This window comes from Monodelphis domestica, chromosome 2 (assembly GCF_027887165.1).
Source record: "Monodelphis domestica isolate mMonDom1 chromosome 2, mMonDom1.pri, whole genome shotgun sequence".
NCBI classification, from domain to species: Eukaryota; Metazoa; Chordata; class Mammalia; order Didelphimorphia; family Didelphidae; genus Monodelphis; species Monodelphis domestica.
Genome location: NC_077228.1, coordinates 32,636,258 through 32,657,273, shown reverse-complemented (window position 1 = coordinate 32,657,273; position 21,016 = coordinate 32,636,258). Strand labels below are relative to the sequence as shown.

General features: G+C 39.3%; 1 protein-coding gene and 1 pseudogene across 1 annotated transcript in view; both read right to left on the bottom strand.

Annotated features, from left to right (window-relative positions):
• TESK2 (testis associated actin remodelling kinase 2) overlaps positions 1-21,016 on the bottom strand; it is a 185,913-nt gene that overhangs the window by 61,259 nt on the left and 103,638 nt on the right. The window lies entirely within an intron of this gene.
• On the bottom strand, positions 551-19,721 carry LOC130457588 (ribulose-phosphate 3-epimerase-like; annotated as a pseudogene).

Genomic DNA, 21,016 nt, shown 5'->3' with positions numbered 1-21,016 from the left:
TGCTATATTATTTGGTGCATACATGTTGATTAGTGATATTTCCTCATTATCTAAAGTCCCTTTTAACAAAATATAATTACCTTCCCTATCCCTTTTGATCAGGTCTATTTTTGCTTTGGCTTTATCAGATATCATGATTATCACTCCTGCCTTCTTTCTGTCAGTTGAGGCCCAGAAGGTCTTACTCCATCCTTTAATTCTGACCTTGTGGGTGTCAACCCACCTCATGTGTGTTTCTTGAAGACAACATATGGTAGGGTTTTGGATTCTAATCCATTCTGCTATTCGTCTACGTTTTATGGGTGAGTTCATCCCATTCACGTTCAAAGTTATGACTGTCATTTGTGGACTCCCTGGCATTTTGATAACCTTCCTTAATTCTAACCTTTTTTTCTTCGGCTCTACCTTTTAGTCCAGTGATTTACTTTAAATCTGGCCCCCTTATCCCCTCCCTTGATATGTTTCCCTTTTTAGTCCCTCCCCTTTTGTTCCCTCCCCCTCCCCCCTCTCTTTCCCTCCCCTTTTGTTTTCCCTCTCCCCTCCCCCCTTGGTTTTCCCTTCTCCCTACCCTTATTGGGTAAGATAGAATTCAAGATCCCAATGGATCTGGATGTTCTTCCCTCTCAGAGTTGATTTCCCTGAGAGTAAGGTTTAAGTAAAAACTCTCTTCCTCTCCTTCTTATAAGAGTTTTCTTCCCCTCCCCTTCCTGTATGAATCTTTGTGTGAGAAAGATTATTCTATTTGGTCTTTCTTTTCCCCCTATTTACACATTACATTTTCCCCACATGTTAGTATACATAGATTGATATAAATGTAGTCCTTATAGAAGAGAGTTTGGGTAAAAGAAAAAGATAACATTTTTCTCCTTTTCCCTTTCCTTAATATTTACCTTTTCAGGTATTCCATGCTCTTTGATTTTCGATATCGAACTTTCCACAGAGCTCTGGTCTTTTCTTTGCAAAAACTTGGAAATCCTCTATTTTGTTGAATGCCCATACTTTCGCTTGGAAGTATATAGTCAGTTTTGCTGGATAGCTGATTCTTGGTTGAAGACCCAGCTCTCTTGCCTTTCTGAAGATCATGTTCCATGCCTTACGATCATTCAGAGTAGAACTTGCAAGGTCTTGTGTGACCCTGATTGGCATTCCTTTATATCTAAATTGTCTTTTTCTGGCTTCTTGTAGGATTTTTTCTTTTGTTTGAGAGTTTTGGAATTTGGCAATTACATTCCTGGGAGTTGTCTTTTGGGGGTTTAGTGTAGAGGGTGTTCTGTGAGCTCTGTCAGTGGCTGTATTGCCCCCTTGTTCTAGAATCTCTGGGCAATTTTCTTTAGTTCTTGTTTTAAGGCCTGGTTTTCCTTTTCAGTTTGGTCAAACTGGTTTTGTAGATGTGTGAATTTCTTTTGCATTATTTCCCACTTTTCCTCCCAGAAGGCTTCCATCCTTTTGATCATTTCTGATTCATATTCTTCATGGGTTTGTGGAGAGTTTCCATTTCCTTTGGAAGGTTTCGGAGCATTTGCTTGTGTTTCCTCTTCTGTCTCCTCTGTGTTTTGTATTTTTGCTCCATAAAATGTGTCCAAAGTTGCCCCCTTCTTCTCGTTTTTTTTTTGGAATTTGGGGGCTTTTGTGCTTCAGTGTAGTTTGCCATCTCTATCTGAGTGGGGAGGATTAGCTTTTCTTATCTCTGGTGTTCAGAGGTTTTAGCCCCAGGCAGATTGTCCTTTCTATGAAGTTGTTGTTCTGTCTTCCAGGGGGAGCCAGGAATTGCTGGTGTGTCCCTGTTACTGCTCTCCTCGGTTCCATCCCAATGTTTCTCTGTTGCCTTACTTCCACGCTCTAAGCCTGGCTTGGCCCTTGTTTCTGTGCCTTAGCCAGCCAGATGAGCCTGCTCTCTGAGGGGAAGGGGCCGCGGCTTCCCAGAGCTCTGGGCGAGGGCTCCTGATAAGAAGATTAGCTTTCCCTGGGTTGAACTGAGATTCGGATGGAAGGATCCAGCCAGGGGGTTATGAGCTCCCCCGTCTCTCTCTGTTTCCCTGCTGTCTGGGTGCCCCTGCAACTGGGTCAGGTTGTTTTCAGGAAGAGGCCTTCAGAGTAGCCGGCCCTGGGGTCCTTTTGCTGGCTCTTAAGTTTCCGCTGCTGCCTCGGACTCAGTGCTCTGGGTTGGGGGGGGATGGGACCTGGGACCTTCCTTCTGCCTACCCCTTAGGTCTGAGTGATCTCGGGTTCTGGCTTTTGGGGGGGGGGGCGTACCTTTTGATCCAGGTCCAGGAGGAGGATTCCCGGGGTCTATGCTGTTGATCGTTTTGAATTTCGGTGCCCTAGGAGCATTCGGTTTGAGATCGGTAAGGAAAGGTTTCAGGAGATCTGAACTTTAGCTTTCTCTAAGCCGCCATCTTGACCGGAAGTCAGGAAGACTCCTATTATCTCCAATTCTTAAATTTCAAGATATTATTTCATTCCTGTCATTATCTTTAATGAAATTATTTCTTTCTATGGGTGTTCATTGAATGACCCACTCTTTAGGGTTATGTAGATTATAATTAATTTTTAATATATGCTTCAAAGGCCCAATGCTAAATATAATTTTTATTACATTATGGTCAGAAAAAAAGACATGCATTTAATGTTTCTTCTTGTTAGTGAGATTTTAATGTCCTAATACATAGCCAATTTTTGTGAAGGCTTCACACATCTGAAAAACGGATCCTACTTTTCTATTCCAATTCAATATTTACAAAAGTCTATCATATCTAATGGGAAACTAAGTGGTGCAGTGGATATAGTACCGTGTCTAAAGTCAGAGACATAGCTTTTTGAGTTCAAATCTAGTATCAGACACTTATTAGCATTGTGATCCCAGGCAAGTCACTGAATCCTGTATTAGTTTCCTCATTTGTAAAATGAATTGGAAAAAGAAATAATAAAGCACTCCAATGTCAATGCCAAGAAAACCCAAAGGGGATCATAAAGAGTTGTTCAGCTGCCTTTATGACCACTGGAACAAATTATTCTCATCTGTCCATTCTGCTGGGGAAAGTCTTCACATGTTTGGTGTAAACATCTCCATAATTCACTAACAAGTTTGAGGCCTGTTGGTTATCCTCAACCTATTTTAGCCCATTTACCAAGATGCTTTAACTGAGCTATGGGGGTTGCTCATGCTATAGCTTTTTGGAACCACAGATGAGAGTTGGGAGAGTTGGGTGTGTATAATATAATATATATAATTGACAAGCATTCCACTGGGTTATACATATACATATACATATACATACATATATATATATGTAGAGTGTTTGTCAATTCTGGGAGCGGGGTAGAAAGAGAGGAAGAAGAAAACATGAATCATGTAACCATGGAAAAATTTTTAAAAATGTAATTTAATTTTTAAAATAAAGGGAAAGAGAATCCTGAAAGGAAAAAAAAAGACTCATTATCGCCTTTCCTCTGAGCACCCTCCATTTACACTGGACATATATTGTATATACAGAGCTCTTTGCATGTAGTCTCCTCCCACTAGAACAAGAGCTAGAGGGCAAGAACTACGTTCAGGCCTTCCCTTGTGTTAAACATAATGTCTATTGCCCAGTCAACGAGAACTTTCTGATCCCTATTCCACACAGCTGCCACATTGATCCTTCCTATCACATGGTTCTGTTTATGTCTCTCCTCTTTTCATGAAGTCCAATGCTCCTCATATCTCTGAGGTAAAATGCAAACTCCTTTATAAGCTGACTTCCAACTAACTTTCCAGACAAATTACACATTACATCTCCCCCTCCCTCTTCACTCCCCCCACATACTCTCTCTCTCTCTCTCTCCACCTCCATTCCACCCCTCCAGCTAAAGTGTCCTATTCCGTTCCCTTGTTCCCTCTACATGGTATTCCATCTCCTGCCTATAGGCACAGGCTGTCTTTCCAAGCCTGGAGCACTTTTCCTCCCTTAGAACGTCCAGCTGCCTTTGAAGTTACATTACCAGAGTCCTTTCCTGGTTTTCCCAGGTGTCCAAGAACCTTCCCCCTAATTACTTTGCATTTGTTTTGTATATACTAGCTGGTGCACATCTTGTACTCCCACAAAAGAAGGTGAGCTCTCTCAAAGATAGAGACTGTCACGCTTTTTCTGTTTCACTCCAGTGCCTGGCATAGGGTAAGTAAATAAATGCTGCTTTAATTGAGTTGAAAGAGCTCAAGTGATCAGATTGCCACAATTGGAAGCGATCTGGGGAACCAACTTAGAGCTTCTCCATTTCATCAAGTCAAGTTAATTTAATTAAGTTTTCTATATATTCTTGTTCAGGAAAAGAAGGCCTCCTAGGTTATGGAAAAATTTTAGGGCCAGGTTGGAAGCAGGGCCGTGGTCTGGGGCAGGGGAAAGTATTACAATTACAAGGGCTCTTGGATTCAGGGTCCTAGGTTCTTTCCATCTAGGTGGAGGCTAGTGGTGGATTGACATGCCTGACACATACCACCTTCTGACTCCTTTTAGAGGCAATGGTAGAGCAGGTCCGGTTTTCTAGAAGTAAATGGTATTACTGGGGCTCTTGAGCTTATTCCATCAGAGTAAGTGGAAGTTGGCATTTAATTGATTGAGCAGTGTAAGAAGTGTGGGGGGTCAGTGGGACCCTTCTTCACAGGGGTTATTCTTTTGGATGATGGGTGGGGGGGGTCGAGCTAGAAGCAGGTCTGGTGGCCTGGAGGTTGTTGCTATTCCTGAAGTTCTGGGATTCATGGTTTTAAACTGTCTTTATTGGGGCCTAGTGTTTCATTCATCAGGCATATGCTGCCTCCTATCTTATCTTCAATGGTCCTTCAAATTCCTTTATCTCACAGCTGGAAGCAGTCAGCATAATGCTATCAACAAGCAAGAGGCACTGTAAGGAAGCCCTTTTACATATGGATTCTGCCCTGAGCATCCTTCACAACAGTAGCAAACATCTTTAGTTACTATCTCTTTGTTTTATGGCTCATGTGAAAGGGATAAGAAGCTATCACCATATCGGAGAACCCTGTATGACAACTTATGTATAGAAGGCACCTGGTTAATAAGATTGTTTTACTCTACACAGTCAAAAGGTGCTTTACCTTCCATCTTGAAATCAGTACTAAGTATTGGTTCCAAGACAGAAGAGCAGCAAAGGCTACGGATTGGAGGTTAAATAACTTGTTCAAGGTCACACAGCTAGGAAGTGTGTGAGGTCAGATTTGAACCCAGCACATCCTGTCATATTTTCATTAGCCTTCTAATATTTTCATCAAAAAAATCATATATCTAAATGTATGCATATATCAATGTATATGGAAATACATATATATGAGAGAGAGTATACAAAGGTTATGGAGGGATAGGTGGGAAAATAAGCATGTGTTAACATTTATTGATAGCCTCTTAAATACCACTGGTTGGCAATAAATGCCATTGATGATTTTTTCTCTTTATCGCCAAACAAAATCAGCCCCATAGCAATTTCTACCTATTGACTCCAGAGGGCAGAACTAGAAGCAAACAGAACCAGTTTTTAAACTGTATTCCACATGATAGTCCAACAAAAACTTAAGGGCAGCTCAAATGTGCTCAATCAGCTTCTTATTTTCTAGGTTAAACATTCCTGGTTCCTGTAACTTTCTTGATGTGGCATTATCTCTGATCCCCTACCTGTCTTGGCCATCCTCTACTGAGCATTAATTAACATCTCTCTAAAAATAGGGTGACCAGACCTGAAAAAAAGTACTCCATAAGTGGTTTGACCAGGACAGAGTATAGTGGAGGTCTGGCCACCAAAATTTTAGTCACTTATCTCTTCAGACAGGATTATTGTTAGACACCATGACACTTAGCTGGGCTTGTAAGCATCACAACCACTTATTAACCTTCGTTCATTTTTCACATCAACTACTATCTAACCAAGTCTCTCTCATCATTCAAAGTTGAGTTTTTGATCCCAAGGATGAAACTGTACATTTATCCCTAGCATATATCATCTTATTAGAACTAGCCCAACATGCAATTCTATCAAGATGTCTTTCAATACCTTATTCTGTCCTATACGTGTGAGTTATCTCTCTCAGAATCATGACACTGACACACTTGGTAAGCAAGACATACAAGTCACTATTAAATATGGTAAAAAGAACAGGGCCAGCTTTCAAAGTCAAGAATGGCAGAGGCGAAGGAAGTGGTATGGGGCCCTCCTCCAACAATGGTCAAAAGAGAAACTATAGTCAGTTGCTTTTCCAGCCCAAGGTCAAAAATTCAATCTACAGGAAAGTGACCAGGGCAGGAATTATGAGAAAGGAGTATATTGGAATCACAAACTCAACACCTACCTAGGCCTCTAATGTAGGCCAGCAGTGAGGGGTGCCCACCAACCTAGCCTTTACAAGCCTTGGATCCAAGCCAATAACAGGGACACTAAAAAGGATATCCTAAACAATTTCACAGGATATGGTGGACTCAGATCTCCCAGACTAGCATCTTGACACTGAAGCCCAAACTCAGCATCCAGAACCTCCAATCTGCCCAGAGCAGATCTTAGATCCAAGACTCAGAAATGCAGTATAGGGAAAGAGTCTCATAGAGGGGAAGGAATCAGAGTCAGGCCTGAAAGAGTTCAAAGCTAAGTCAGCATGAATCCTCCATTTTTTTTCAAAGCTGGAATCCCTCATTCCCCTAAGGACCCTGGGACCAGAGGCTCTCACATCTGCTACCCTGTGTACCACAGACATAGGTTGCAAGTCACTGGAAAAATAACTAAACAAACAAACAAAAAAAAGATAAAGTTATTATGAGGCCAGGCATGCCCAGGATACAAAATCAGAATAGTAACTCAAAAACACCCACAAGCAAGGTCTCAAAGAAAAGGCTTGCCTGCAAGATCAATAAGAATTCCTAGAAGAATGCAAGAATTTAAAAGTGAAGGGGAAGTTAGGTGGTTCAGTAGATTGAAAGCCAGGCCTAGAGATGGGAGCTGGCCTCAGGCCCTTCCTAACAGTATGACCCAGGGCAAGTCACTGACAGAAGGAAAGGTAAAAAAAAAATTTAAAGAGAACTTTAAAATGATATTTTAATGAAGTGATAGAGAAAAGAACTGAAAAAAAAAAGAGCTCTAAGGAGGAGAGATTTGGGGGGGAAAAATCAATAGCTTGGCACAAAAGGGATACAACCTCAACCAAGCACTGGACCTCTTGAAAATTAGAATGACCAAACAGTTCATGATTTCACAAGACACTAATTAAAATTAATTAAAAGATATTAAAAGTAGAAGAAACTGCAAATTAACTAATAAGAAACAACTGACTTGGCAAACAGATTGGGGGACATAATTTAGGAATAATTAGATAATCAAATCAATTCGTAGCTGTGGCAAGGGAGTTGGACCACTCCCTGATCCTCAGTGCCATTTTCTGGCTCTCCCTCAATCATCATCGCTCAGCAACCTATCCTTAATTATTTACTCAATCCACTTCATTTCCAAATCAAGATCTGGTAGTTGCTACCTTTCCTCAATGAGTTCAGTGCCCAGTTCAGTCTCTCACTTTCCCAACTCCTGCCCTTTTACTATAGAACTACAACATTCATACTGATACTCCTTGAAATACTCTAACTTCCCAGTTCCTAAATCTACTCAATCCCCAACCCCTATTCCTCTGCCTTCACAGAGATGTTCATATTCCTGATCTTGCCATCACCCCCAAGTATTCAGTTCCTTGTTCATGAAGACTGAAATGATTTGATCATGATCATTCTAACGCTCCCTCTGCCTTGTAACCCCAAACCCTCTTCTTTGTCCTCAATGTGATCTCTAGTCCCTCAATTCTTCAGTTCTTTCCCAACTCATTTTCCCTGCACATACTCTTCTCCTTCCTTCTCCACCATGACTCCTTGGCAAGTCAGTTAAACTCTCCTCTGTCCTCTTTTCTTAAGTCCCTTGAGAAAAAGGAAACTTTTATCCAATCAAAGATCTTGCCCTGATAAATCTCAGCTTTAGATTACTCTCACCATTTGCTTCCTGCACAAATCACAAATGAAGCTGGAAATCACAAAACCATGCCAACTAGGTCCACTACAATTTATGTTATATAACCTCAGCTGGGCCTTCACTATGACAAAGCAATCCTTTTCTCCCTTTCTAACTCATTCACTATTTTATTCACCATAGCATTTTCTCCGGACCCTTTAATTTCTCATTAAAATTCCCTTAGTTCCCTCCTCCCAATCTCTTGGCTGAGAACTTTTCCTCATATTTCACTGAAAAAAAAAAAAAAACAAACTGAAGCCATTCACTGAAAGCTCTCTCTTCTCTCCTCATCTCCTATTACTCAGAAGCCTAGAGCTACTCTCACCCATTTCACATGAAGAGATGGCCCTTCTCCTTGCTGGGCAAGTCCTATAAGTATACAAATGATTTTGTTCTATCTCATCTTTTCCAGCAGACTACCCCCTCATGCAGGCATTTTATGAGAATCTGGGTTAGATAATTACATATTGACATATGTGAATTTTAGATTTACTCCACCTTGCTTAGTCTTTAGAATTTTAGCTACCAGGAATGTATACACCCCCACTTAAGGATTAAGTGTGAGGGAGGAAGGTCTATGACCCGCATGTGCTAGCAAGTGACAAATCAGAAACAACTGACTGACCCCCTGGGTTTCCAAAAGCCAAGTTTAAGTCACCATTGGTACATGTGAGACACAGGATGTGACATAAAGAGCTACCTTTATATTTTGCATCACTTCCTGTGAGAGGAAGTTGGCAGTGGAACTTGACTGTGGAGGAGCTCAAGCTGGAGTGTGACAACTCAGACTGCTTCCCCTTAGACTGTCACGTGGTGAGTGCAAAGCTTATCACCCCTTCCCCCTTTCCTTGGCTTTTCTGGAGGCAACAGCCTCTGGAAAGGCCCATCTCTTGGGACCTCCTTTCCTTGGCTTTTTATGGAGGCAATAGCCTCTGGAAAGGCCCCTTGGTTGAGGCCTCTGAACTCCTGTGGGGTTCAGACCAGGCCGGGCAGCTATCCTTCCCTTTTTCCTCTCTCTCTCTCATTCTTAATATCTTCTTTCTATTGTAAATAAACCACCATAAAATTCTATTCTGACTTGAGTATTTCATTGGGATTTAGAATTTAAATTCCTAGTGACCAACAACAAAAAAATATATATATATATATATTCAGTCCAACCATAAATTTACCCCTAACACATATTGATTTATCAGCCTATATAAAACCATCAAGATTCAACGAGATAAACTAAGTCCATCGTCTTCATCTTGTGAATTATTGACTTTCATTGTATAAGACTTAATCCCTCAGCATGATTCAAACTCTCTATAAAAATGTACCTGTAGTCAATAAATATTGTCACTGATTTGCAAGCAGCTTGTCATTGACCCTCTTGATCCCAAAACCTACTCATCTCTTCCATCCCATCCTTGGGACCTGCAATAACCTTGAGAGTAAGTTCTATCAAAGCACTAAATAGGAAGCAGCTGGGTATCTCAGTGGATAGAGAGCCAGGCCTAGAGATGGGAGGTCTTAGGTTCAAATCTGGCCTTAGATACTTCCCAGCTGTGTGACCCTGGGCAAGTCACTTAGCCCCCGTTGCCTAGCCCTTACCACTCTTCTGCCTTGGAACCAATACACAGTACTAATTCCAAGACAGAAGGTAAGGGTTTTTGAAAAAAAATTTTTTTAAACACTATATAAAGGCTAGCTGCTATTGTTATTAGTATAGTATTATAATATATATATATTCTAATTATATTTATTATTTTAATATATAATTATGTTAATGTCAATAATATTATTGTATTTTCTCATCTCTTCTCCATCTCCAGGAATCACCAAAAATCACCAAGAGTGGTTCTACAATAACATTTGGTACTTTAGCAGTAGAAAGAGCATTGTACTTGAGTCTGCAGAAACCTAAGACTGACAGGGGCAGATAGGTAGCACAATGGATAGAGCACTAGTCTTAGAGTTAGGAGGAAATGGGTTCAAATTTGTCCTCAGACTCTTCCTAGCTGTGTGACTTAAACCCTAGCTCTTGCTGCTCTTCTTTCTTAGAATTGAAATACTAAGACAGAAGGTAAAGGTTTAAAAAAAAAGAAAGAAACCCAAGATTGACTCCTGTCCTGATACTAATTGTGGCTATGGGAAACATACTTAATCTCTCTCAGATTTAAGTTTCATCATCTGTTAAATGGAGATAATAAATGACCTAACTTATGGAGATGTTTGTGAAAATCAAGTCATCTATGTAAGAATTACTTTGTAAACTTTAAAGCACTAAATAAATCTTATCTAATAATAATAATAATAATAATGAAAAGGCTTCATGGAAAAGATGGCACCTGGCTTGAATGTGGAAGGATAGTAAGAACTTCTGAAAGTCAGGGATGAGGAGAGAGCATTTTTTAAGTACAGGAAACACACAGTCTCCAAATGTATAGAGGCATTCTCTCTGGTTGCAAGTGAATCTTAGATAATTTAAATGCCTTCTATAAAGGGACTAATGTAAGAGATAGGACAGGTCTTGATGACTTTAAAGGTAAAAGAATACTTAAAAATCATTCCAAGGAGTTGAGCCTCAGTGAATAATGAAGCCATTAACTAAAATAGTAAAGTTGAGAAGAGTAACATGATAACTTCCATTTTAGAGATGTGTATGAGATGACAGTAAAATATCCAAATGGAAATGTCACAAATTTTATATTTAGGGGGCAGCTGGATCTCTCAGTAGATGGAGAGCCAGGCCAAGAGATAGGTTTAAATCTGGCCTCAAGACACTTCCTAGCTGGGTATGCTGGGCAAGTCACTTAACCCCCATTGCCTAGCCATTGAGGTTCTTTTGCCCTAGGACCAACACACAGTAGTGATTCTAAGATGGAAGGTAAGGTGTTTTGTTTTTTTTTTTAATTTTATATTCAAACTAAAAGGAACTATGAGCTCTTTCCTTAAGACAACAAACACATCATCTCTCCTCTCTGGGTATTCACACAAGCTGTCTTTAGCCAAGAATAAACACTCTGTAGTCATCTCAATTTCCCAAGGAATCTTCACACTCCCCTCAAGACTCAGCTCAGGTATCAACACCTCAATGTGTATTTTGTTCTAATGCCCCTCCAGCTAAAAATGTTCTCTTCCAAATAGTCCATGGGCACCCGTTCTAGATCTCTCCTTTGCCAATATCACTCCTTACCTATTAATATAGTTATCAGTATATGACAGTAGCATGCTAGAGCCGGTTTATGATTGCTAAATTTTAAAGTAGGAAATCATCAAATGCTACAAATCAAGGCTTGATTTATTTTGTTAATTGTCTAGACTTGAGACAGTAATGAAGAAAATATGGATGATTCAGATTAAATTGAACAGTGTCCTGTTCACATTCTTTCCATAGACCCAATTGTTACACATTTATGAACACATCATTGGCATCCTTCCTATTTCATTATGAGGCAAATGAGCTGCAGGAGACTAAGCAGAGCTCCATCTTAGTTTTCATATCACAGACGAATACCACTCCTGATATTCTAATCATTCAGTGGATTCCCAAGCTCACCAGCATGGATATTCTCTCCAATGTGGAACAGTGGGAAATATTCTGGATCTGAATTAAGAGCACTAGCACTCACTATGTGCCCTTAATTTCTCTAGGCCTTAGTTTTGTCTCTGGTAAAATGAAGAAGTTTAATTGAAAATTGTTATTTAATTAATTAATTTAGAATATTTTCCCATGGTTACATGATTCATTTTCTTTCCTTCCCCTCCTCCCCTCACCATAGCTGACACACAATTCCATTGGGTTTTATATATTTCATTGATCAAGACTTATTTCCTTATTATTGATAATTGTACCAGGGTGATTGAAAATGAGGAAGTTTAACAAGATGATCTCTGCAGTTCCTTCCAGCTCTTAATATAAAAAACTAATGTGATACTACCCAACAAGAGGGGAGACAGCAGACAACAGCAGCAGAGAACATTACATAACATCTGGGAAGCTGGAATCTGAAGTTGGCTGCTGTCCATTGCAAATAATTGATGTGTTTCGTTACTTTACCCAGGGAGTCAACTTTCATTGCTGTGGTGGCCTTGGAAATAAGACTAAGGGAGGCTAGTGTAGAAGGAAAAAGTTGGCAGACTGAGTTCAACCCAAGATAGTTATTTTACTTTTCTTAAACTGCCAACCCAGAAGATTTCAACCTTTATCATCCCTTAATAAAAAATCTACATGTAAGTATATCTGTATGTCTCCAGAAAAAGCACTTGGAGCTCTCTTTGGGGCTACTCTGCTTTCAAATGAGCTGTTTCACAATTATCATTTCCCCATATCTGGAGCAACATGGCCCTGTAGATGAGTGCTGGTCAGGAAGACCAGCACCAAAGGACCTCCCACCCCTGACCTTTATATAATGCCTGGCACACAGTAGGCACATAATAAATGTTTGTTGATTAACCAACTGTGGAATAGTAATTTAACATCACTGAATCTCTTTCATCACAGGGTTTCTGTAAAGCTCAAATGAGACAGTACTCGTACAGCACTTTGCAAGCCTTCAATGCTTTAGAAATATCAGCTACCACCTCCAAAATACTCAAGTGAGTATATGAGCTTGATATGAGAATTCCCTCTGATGATAACCCATTTATGCCACCTGAGAAATGATTTCATATGGCCTCTCAGATGCATGGCACAGGAGAGTAGAGGCTTCCTCACCTTGGCAGGTACTGAGAAGGTACTGAGGGCTTCATCTACATTCTTTTAATACTGCAGACACCACAGAGCATCCCAATTGTCCACTGGCTATTCTTCATTCTCCCCATATGACTAATATCAAAATTGGGGGTTTTCACTCCCTTTCCTTGATAGCATCTTTTAGTCCAGTTCTCTTTCATGATTCCTTGTTTGAAAGGTGCGATAGCCTGCTCCAGCTCATCAGGCATCTTTCAGCTTACACTGAGGCAGGTCTTCAGAGACTGTAAAGTTCATGAGTCCTAGTCATCGACCATTAAGCTGTCAATCAGTCAGTTAGCAAGGATTGATTAAATGCTTACTTATTATGTACCAGGGACTGTGCTAAGTGCTTTGGATACAAAGAAGTTACAAAGAACAATATAAACAGAGGTCCTGCCTGAGCGTATGCTAATTAAGGAGATGATATATAATACAATATGTAAACTAGGCACACACAAGATGTACATAGGATAGATGGAAAGTAATGTGAGAGGGGAAGGCATTAGCATTTGGAGAGGGGAGTGATAGGGGAGCTAGAGAAAGGCCTCAAGCAGAAGGAAGGATTTGAACTGAATCTTGAAGGAAGTCAGAGAAACCAAGAGGCAGAGATGAAAAGGGAAAGCATTCCAGGCATGGAACATGACCAGAGGAGAGCCCCAGGACAGGGAGATGGAGGCTCCCTTGTAAAGAAGACCAGGTAGGCTAGTGTAAGGGCCTATAAAGAGCCTATAGGGAAGTGATGCCTAACAAGGCTGGAAAGGTAGGAAGGGGCCAGGTTATGAAGAACTTTCAAGGTCAAATAGAAAATTGCATTTTTGATCTCAGAAACAACAGGGCACTCCTGGAGCTCACTGAACTGCATAATACAGTCAGAGCTACACATTCAAAAATTACTTTAGCCTCTGAGTAGAGATTAGATTGGAATAAGGAGAGACAGGAAGCAAGGAGATCAGAAGATATTATGAACTAAACATCTCCAAAACAGAATTTACTGTCTTTCCTAAAAACCATCCCTCTTTTCCTATATTTCTTAGAATATCACCATCCTCCAAGTCATTAAGGCTCAAAACTTCAGTGTCATATCCAATTCCTAAATTTTACCTTTCTTAAACTGCCAACACACTCACCATGTGTATCCAATTTGCTGGCAAATCTTGACACCTTTCTCTTCATGACATCTTTCAACTCTGCCCCAATTCTCTCCATTCACATTGCCACTTCCTAACATAGGTCCTTATCACTTCTTTCCCAGACTATTGCAAAAGCCTTAATTTTTAAAAAAAGTGTTTTTTTAATTGATGATGCTTTTTTCCCCCATCACAATCATTTCTTTTAACATCCTTCTCCCTCTCACTTCCTGAGAACCATCCTACAAAATAATATTTTAAATGCGAAAAAGAGAAAAAGTCAGCATAACAGATCAATACATTTTTAAAGTTGGAAAATAAATGCAATGGAAAACACCTGTGGACTTCTCACCTCTGGAAAGGATTGTGGTGAAGATGGTGGGCTCATTTCTCTTCTTCTGAGCCATGGTTATTTTCTGTAATTTTGCAACTTTCATTGATTATTCTATTTACATTGTTGTAGTCATTGTATATATTATTTTCTTGGCTCTGTTTACTCCACTTTGCGTCAGTTTATGTAGAACTTTCCATGCTTCTCTGGATTCATATTTGTCATTTGTTTCATTATTTGTAAAGTTTTGTATATTTTTTTCAACTAGCAAAAATCTGCCTTCTCTCTTTCCACCTGAGTCCTCTTCCAAATGAAATAAAAACAAAACCCTTGTTACAAACATGTATAGTCAAACAAAATAGATTTCCACATTAGCCATGTCCAAAAAATTATGTCTCATTCTGAGTCCTTTATTTCTCTATCAAGAGGTAATGTGTTTAATCATTAGCCCTAGAATCATTGGTTACAGTGATTAGAATTCCTAATTCTTTCAAAGTTGCTTGCCTTTGCCATATTATCATTATTCAAACTGTTCTCTTATTCTGTTCACTTCAATATACATTAGTTCATATAAAACTTTCACGGTATCTCTGAAATAATTTCCTTTATAATTTCTCACAATACAACAATATTCTACCACATATATTTGGGGTTTTTATTCTGAATCTTTATTTTTTCTTTTTTTTAAATTTAGAATATTTTTCCATGGTTACCCGATTCATGATCCTCCCCCCACCCCAGTCTTCCCTCCCCTCTCCCAGAGCCAATGAGCAATTCCATGTTATTCATCTACAGTAGAGTGATCCTTTAACATCAAAACTCCAATCATATCCCTATCTCACTATGTAATTGATCACATGTTTTTCTAATGCATTTCCATTTCCATAGTTCTTTCTTTAGATGTGGATAGTGTTCTTTCTCCCAAGTTCCTCAGAATTGTCCTGGATCATTGTATTGTTGCTAGTAGTAAAGTCCATTATATTAGATTGTGCCACAGTGTATCCATCGCTGTGTATAATGTTCTCCTGGTTCTGCTCTTTTCACTCTGCATCAGTTCCTGGAGGTTGTTCCAGTTCACATGGAATTCCTACATTTCTTTATTCCCTTTAGCACAATAATATTCCATCACCAACATGTACATTTTATTGAGCCATTCCCCAAATCGATTGACACCCCCCCATTTTCCAATTTTTTGCTACCACAAAGAACGTGGCTATAAATATTTTTGTACAAGTCTTTTTCCTTATTATCTCTTTGGGGTACAAACCCAGCAGTGGTACGGCTGGATCAAAGGGCAGGCAGTCTTTTAAAGCCCTTTACGCATAGTTCCAAATTGCCCTCCAGAATGGTTGGACTAATTCCCAACTCCACCAGCAATGCCACATATATTTATCCAACCTCTTGAGTCATTCCAAAACTGACAAATGCTACCTCAGATTCCCATTTTTTGGTACTACAAAAAGTACTATTTTTGTGCATCTTTAGTTAGAGTTTGTTTTGCTTAGTACTAATTCCTCCATTAATTTGTCCTCTCAATAATTCTTCCTTCTCCCTTTTCCCTCCTATTTCCCTATTGAGTGGAATATATTCCTGTATCCAATTCTGTGTATATGTGAGTTCTTCCCTCTTTTGACTAGTTCAGATGAGAGTCGTCTCAGTCACTCTCTCCGTCCTTCAGCCTTGTTGGTATAGAAGTCTACTAATATACTCTAATCATGTAAGATAATCTTCCCTAAGCTTCCTTCCTCACCCAGAGTGTGGATCTGAGCCAGAACAAAATGTGACCTTTCTGACTCAGAACATTCTAACATACATCTGTGACTAAGAATTGGGCAGTAAGCAACAAAGTTATCAACTAGCACCTGTTCCAGTTGAGGTGCCCTAGTATAAATCTAAGTTTTTTCCTCTATGAGTCTGGGACCTCTGCTTGTCCCAATATGCAATAACTCCCTAGGTTTTGTGGTGATCTGTGTGCTAGGACTCTTGGATAGACCCCTCTTCCAGTGTCCACAAACTTTTCTTCCTCTGCCAACCTGGGCTGGAAAAAGTATTCCTTGTGACTCTTTCTTTGATTTTACCCATGAGGATCAATTCAGAGGAATTTTAGGGCAGAGCTTAGTATGCCACTTCCTGATGTTTTATCATCTTGACTCTATCTTCCATATTCCTACATTCATCTACCGTAATTTGTTCAGTCATTTCCCAACTGATCAGCATCTACTTTGGTTCTAATTCTTCACTATCACAAAAAGTGCTACCTTAACTATATTGGTGCACTTGGGGTCTTTCTTCTTATTGATTGTGTCCTTCAAGAAGAAGTCTAATTGTAAGATATCTGGGTTATAGGGAATGGACATTTTAGTTGTTTTACTTGCATAATTCCAAAGTGATTTTTTTTTTGCAGCTTCACTGTACACTTATTGTTAAGCAAAAATTTTACAGATTTTCCAGAAAATTAAAACTTGAATCTTGCTGTCTTGTCTCATACCATGATGTTCTATGTAAGTTTTTAAATTAATATTATTTCTATACAGCTTTTATAGTGTGAATGTGATTAAAATATTAGCATAATACATATTATAGCCCTTTCATAAGATACATAAAACATCATGAAAAAAACGTCAAAAAAGGAACACACCTTGGTAGTTCAACTTAGTTTTTTCACTAGCTTGCTTTGTGAAATTTTTTGCATTTATTATTTCAAAATCTTCCTTTTCCTGTTGCCTAAGACACAATGAGCAAGCAAGCCAGTCTTATTGAAACCCCCCTAAAAAAACTATATACCTTATACTTCAAACCCAAACTCCACATCCTATTCACTCATTCAACAAATATTAAATGTTTACAAGTAAAATCACTTTAATTAAAGACATAAATATTCACATAAACCTGAGGATTACGTTCTGCTTGTCCTGTTTTCTTGAAGCAGTCAATGTGGTTATTATCTAAATATTTACTTAAGTACTATAGTTGTAAATCTTTGACCATTGGATAACTCTGTATTACCACCTTCAACAGAGGAGAAAGAACAAATTGTCAGACATATTCCTACTAAGGACCTAGCCTCATACATCTAGAGATGTGAAGGACTTTGGAAGAGGACTCTAGAGTCAGGCCAACATCATACAAGTAATATAGGTCCTAACTTCAAATCCCATGCACAGGCACCTGATTGAGAAGGGGATCACTATCTGCGGCCTTAACACACTGCTCTAGGCTTTAGCTTCCTCAGCTATAAAATGTAAACAATAACTTTTCCTTCCCTTAAGAGTGTTGGCAGAATTAAATGAGAACCAGGATGCAAGAAGCACATTAGTACTCTGAAACATGAAAAGGGATATTAGGTCTGGGGTCATATCAAAGCATTAATTATATAAGTTGGAACTAGTGCAATCAAATGATCAGTTCTCTAAAGAAGTCATTAATGAGAATCATTTGGAATAGGCCCAGCTGCCATTTCCTTATTACTTGCTGAGTACTAGTCAGCTACCTGAAGAACTCTCTGAGGCCATACTTCTGAACCTCTTTTATGGAAAAAGAGAGAAGTCAGTTCCTGTGCAACAAGTGTTGAACATATTTTGCTACAGGCACAAAAGCCCCTGAAATAAATGTTTTTTTTTTTTAATAAGACATATAAAAAATAAAACACTTATAAACAACATTTTCCTCAGCTGTCTTATAATTTAGTTCAAAGTAGGCTACTGTCAAAAATGAAAAGAAAAAGTAGGGAATGATTTGTGTAAGTTGGTCAGCTAGGGAAAAATCAAGGAGGGTGATTAGGTACAGACAAAAATATAACCAAGCCAAGCACAAAGAGGGAGGGAGGGAGGGACTGGGAGGAGATAAAACTTTAAAAGGCATCATCTCAGGGCAGCTCAGTGGCTCAGTGGATTGAAAGCCAGGTCCAGAGATGGGAGGTCCTGGGTTTAAATCTAGTCTCAGATACTTCCTAGCTGTGTGACCCTAGGCAAGTCACTTAACCCCCATTGCCTTGCCCTTGCCACTCTTCTGTCTTAGAACCAACACTATTGGTTCTATGATGGAAGGTGAGGGTCTTTAAAAAAATAAATAAATAAAAATAAAAGACATCATCTCATTTCACTCAAAGCACTGAGCCTATAGGTTTTTTCCCAAGAAACTAAGCCCAGTCACACAGACAAATTGCATATATAAAAATTGACCGATAATACAAACAAAAGGACAATTGTGGGTTTTAAAGACGCTAATGAACAATGCAAACTTTTTATTAATGATGCATGAATGTTTCATTTGAGAGTTCTCTAAGAGTAAGAGTATTGTCCATTTTAGTTCTTTTTTGGTAAAAATTGCTATTTTTTTCTTCTGCCTTTGAGATGCTATTTGACTTTTCAACTTCAATATGAGGAATCATAATGTATTATTTTTTTTTCTTTTATCAAGTCTTCCAGTAAAAAAGTATATTCTTGATCACATAAAAATTTAATTCTCAACTATTAAAACGCTAGTGGTTGTCATATATGTATGCACCCATTTCCATTCTCAGTAAATCTACGTATTTGTTGAAGTTACTGAAGAGAAGACTGGCTACTCAGGATAGACTAAAGCAGTGCCATTTCAGCAGCAGCAACACAATTCTAGAGCTATGCTCTCTTATACCAGGTAAAAATAAGGCGGAATAAGCTGGTCTAGGAGGAGGCAGACTGGGCTCAAGGATTACAGCTGCCTTCAGATCTCATCTACCCAAAGAGTGTTCTGAACAAACATTTCTCAGGAGAACAATGATAGATCTAGGATCTTCTCTCTTCATGATAATATTACCACAATCATAAGGCCTCTGCCTCTGCCCATTCATGAACTGTATCAGGACCTACTCTACCATCCACCTCTACATCCAGAGAGGAAATTGGGTCTTCACCAAATGAACTTTTGGTATCATGTCTTCCATGAACTTCTGCCTTCTAAACCCAGGTTCCATTGCCATAACTAAAGTCATAGCTATTTGGTTGGCCTGTGGTACCCAAAACTCAACTGTAGTGCCATGTTTACTAGCAAGACCAACCTTCATCTCATTCTCTTGCACATCTCTAATCAGTATTCCAGGGGGTCTAACTAGCTTTCAGATGAAAAGTGCATTGATTTGTTCTTGCTATAACTACTGGCTTTACTCATTGTTCTAGTCTAGAAACCATCATATGCACGTCAGTGAAAGGATCTGGGCCTGGCTCCTTTCAAAGGCTTTCTAACAAAGGTGATATTGGGAACAAAATGCCTGAAGAGGAAGGATCCAAGTTCTAATGGTGTATGAGGTAATATAATAGAATAAGTCAAGATACATGCAGGTAGAGATAATCAGCCTGGAATCTACCATCTAGGTGCACTCAATCCCCAGGTAGTCCATGAAATTGTTGAGGATGGATGAACCTATTTTGCAGCTGGATGCCAAGATGCATACTTATGCCCTGGAAAATGGATTGCAACCAGGCCCATTCACTCCATGAGGGTGTCCCATCTCCCCACTCCTTTCCTGTCTGATCTTCTTCATATGGCCAGAAGGTGCCTCCCAAATGGCTCTTCAAAGCTGTAGCGTTTCACGGCACCACAATGGCAACTCTCCAGCACAGACTATTCTCATCTTTGGACACACTGGCAGGGGAAGAGGTGAAACCAAGGGGATATTCTCATGTGCAATTCTCTTCTCATGAGTGATTTGGTGCATTTGCCTGCCTGGGCAGGGTCCTCTGTTTTTCTTTAGAGATTTTTATTATCTTTGCTTCTCTGTTGGGGAATGGCTTCTAGTCACATACATTTGTTTATTGTCTATGTATCTTGGAAACCAACTCTTAACAAAGGTATCTCATTAAAAGATTTTCTTCCCCCGTTGATGATTTCCTTTCTTATCCTAGGTCCATTAATTTTGCCTTTGGAAGCTTTTCTGTTTCATGTAAGCACTATTATATGGTTTATCTTTTGCAATTTTTTCTATCCATTATTTGGTAAGAATAAGGTCACATGCAATCCTGAAAGACTTATGACAGGGAATGCTATCCACCCCCAGAGAAAGAATTGTTGGAGTTGTCTTTCACATCAGTGAATTTATGGTTTTATTTTGGTGTTTTGGTGTGTAGTTTTACAACAATGACCAATATCAAAGTGTGTTTTTGCATGATAATAAAAATAAAATTTTAAAAAGAAAAAGGTCACATGTCCATTTAGACTGTATTGTGAAATATGATATAAGGTTTTGCTCTAAGCCTAATTTCTGCCAGCTACTTTCCAGTTCCACAATAGCTTTCCATTTGGTTTCCTTGCCTCCAATTTCTTCTCATTCCAAACCAACTTCAGCTGCCAAAATCACATTCATAAAGTACAGCACTGAATGTGAGTTATACCCATCTCAGTGAATGTCAAAGACTCCAGAATGCTTCCAAAAGTGTTGTCTGGCCTTTAATACTCCTCATCTCCTACTTTTTCTGCCTCCTTAACCTTACTCCCTCCAAGAACTCTGATGTGGCTGCACTACCCTAGTTGCTATTTCTCACACATGACACTGCATTTACTGACACTATACATTTGCACAAGTCATCCCCACTGTGCCTGAAATGCTCTTTTTCCTTACTTTTACCTTCTGTCTTCCCTGGTTTCCTTTAAGACTTGACTCAAATCCTACCTCTTCAAGAGGTCCCCTTTGACACTAGTGACTTCTCTCCAAGACTACCTTTCATTTGTACTGCATATAACTAATATGTTCAATCTTTTGCATATTGTCTGTCCACATCAGAATGTGAGCTCTCTGAAGGCAGAAACTGGGCTTTTGTCTTTCTCTATATCACCATCACT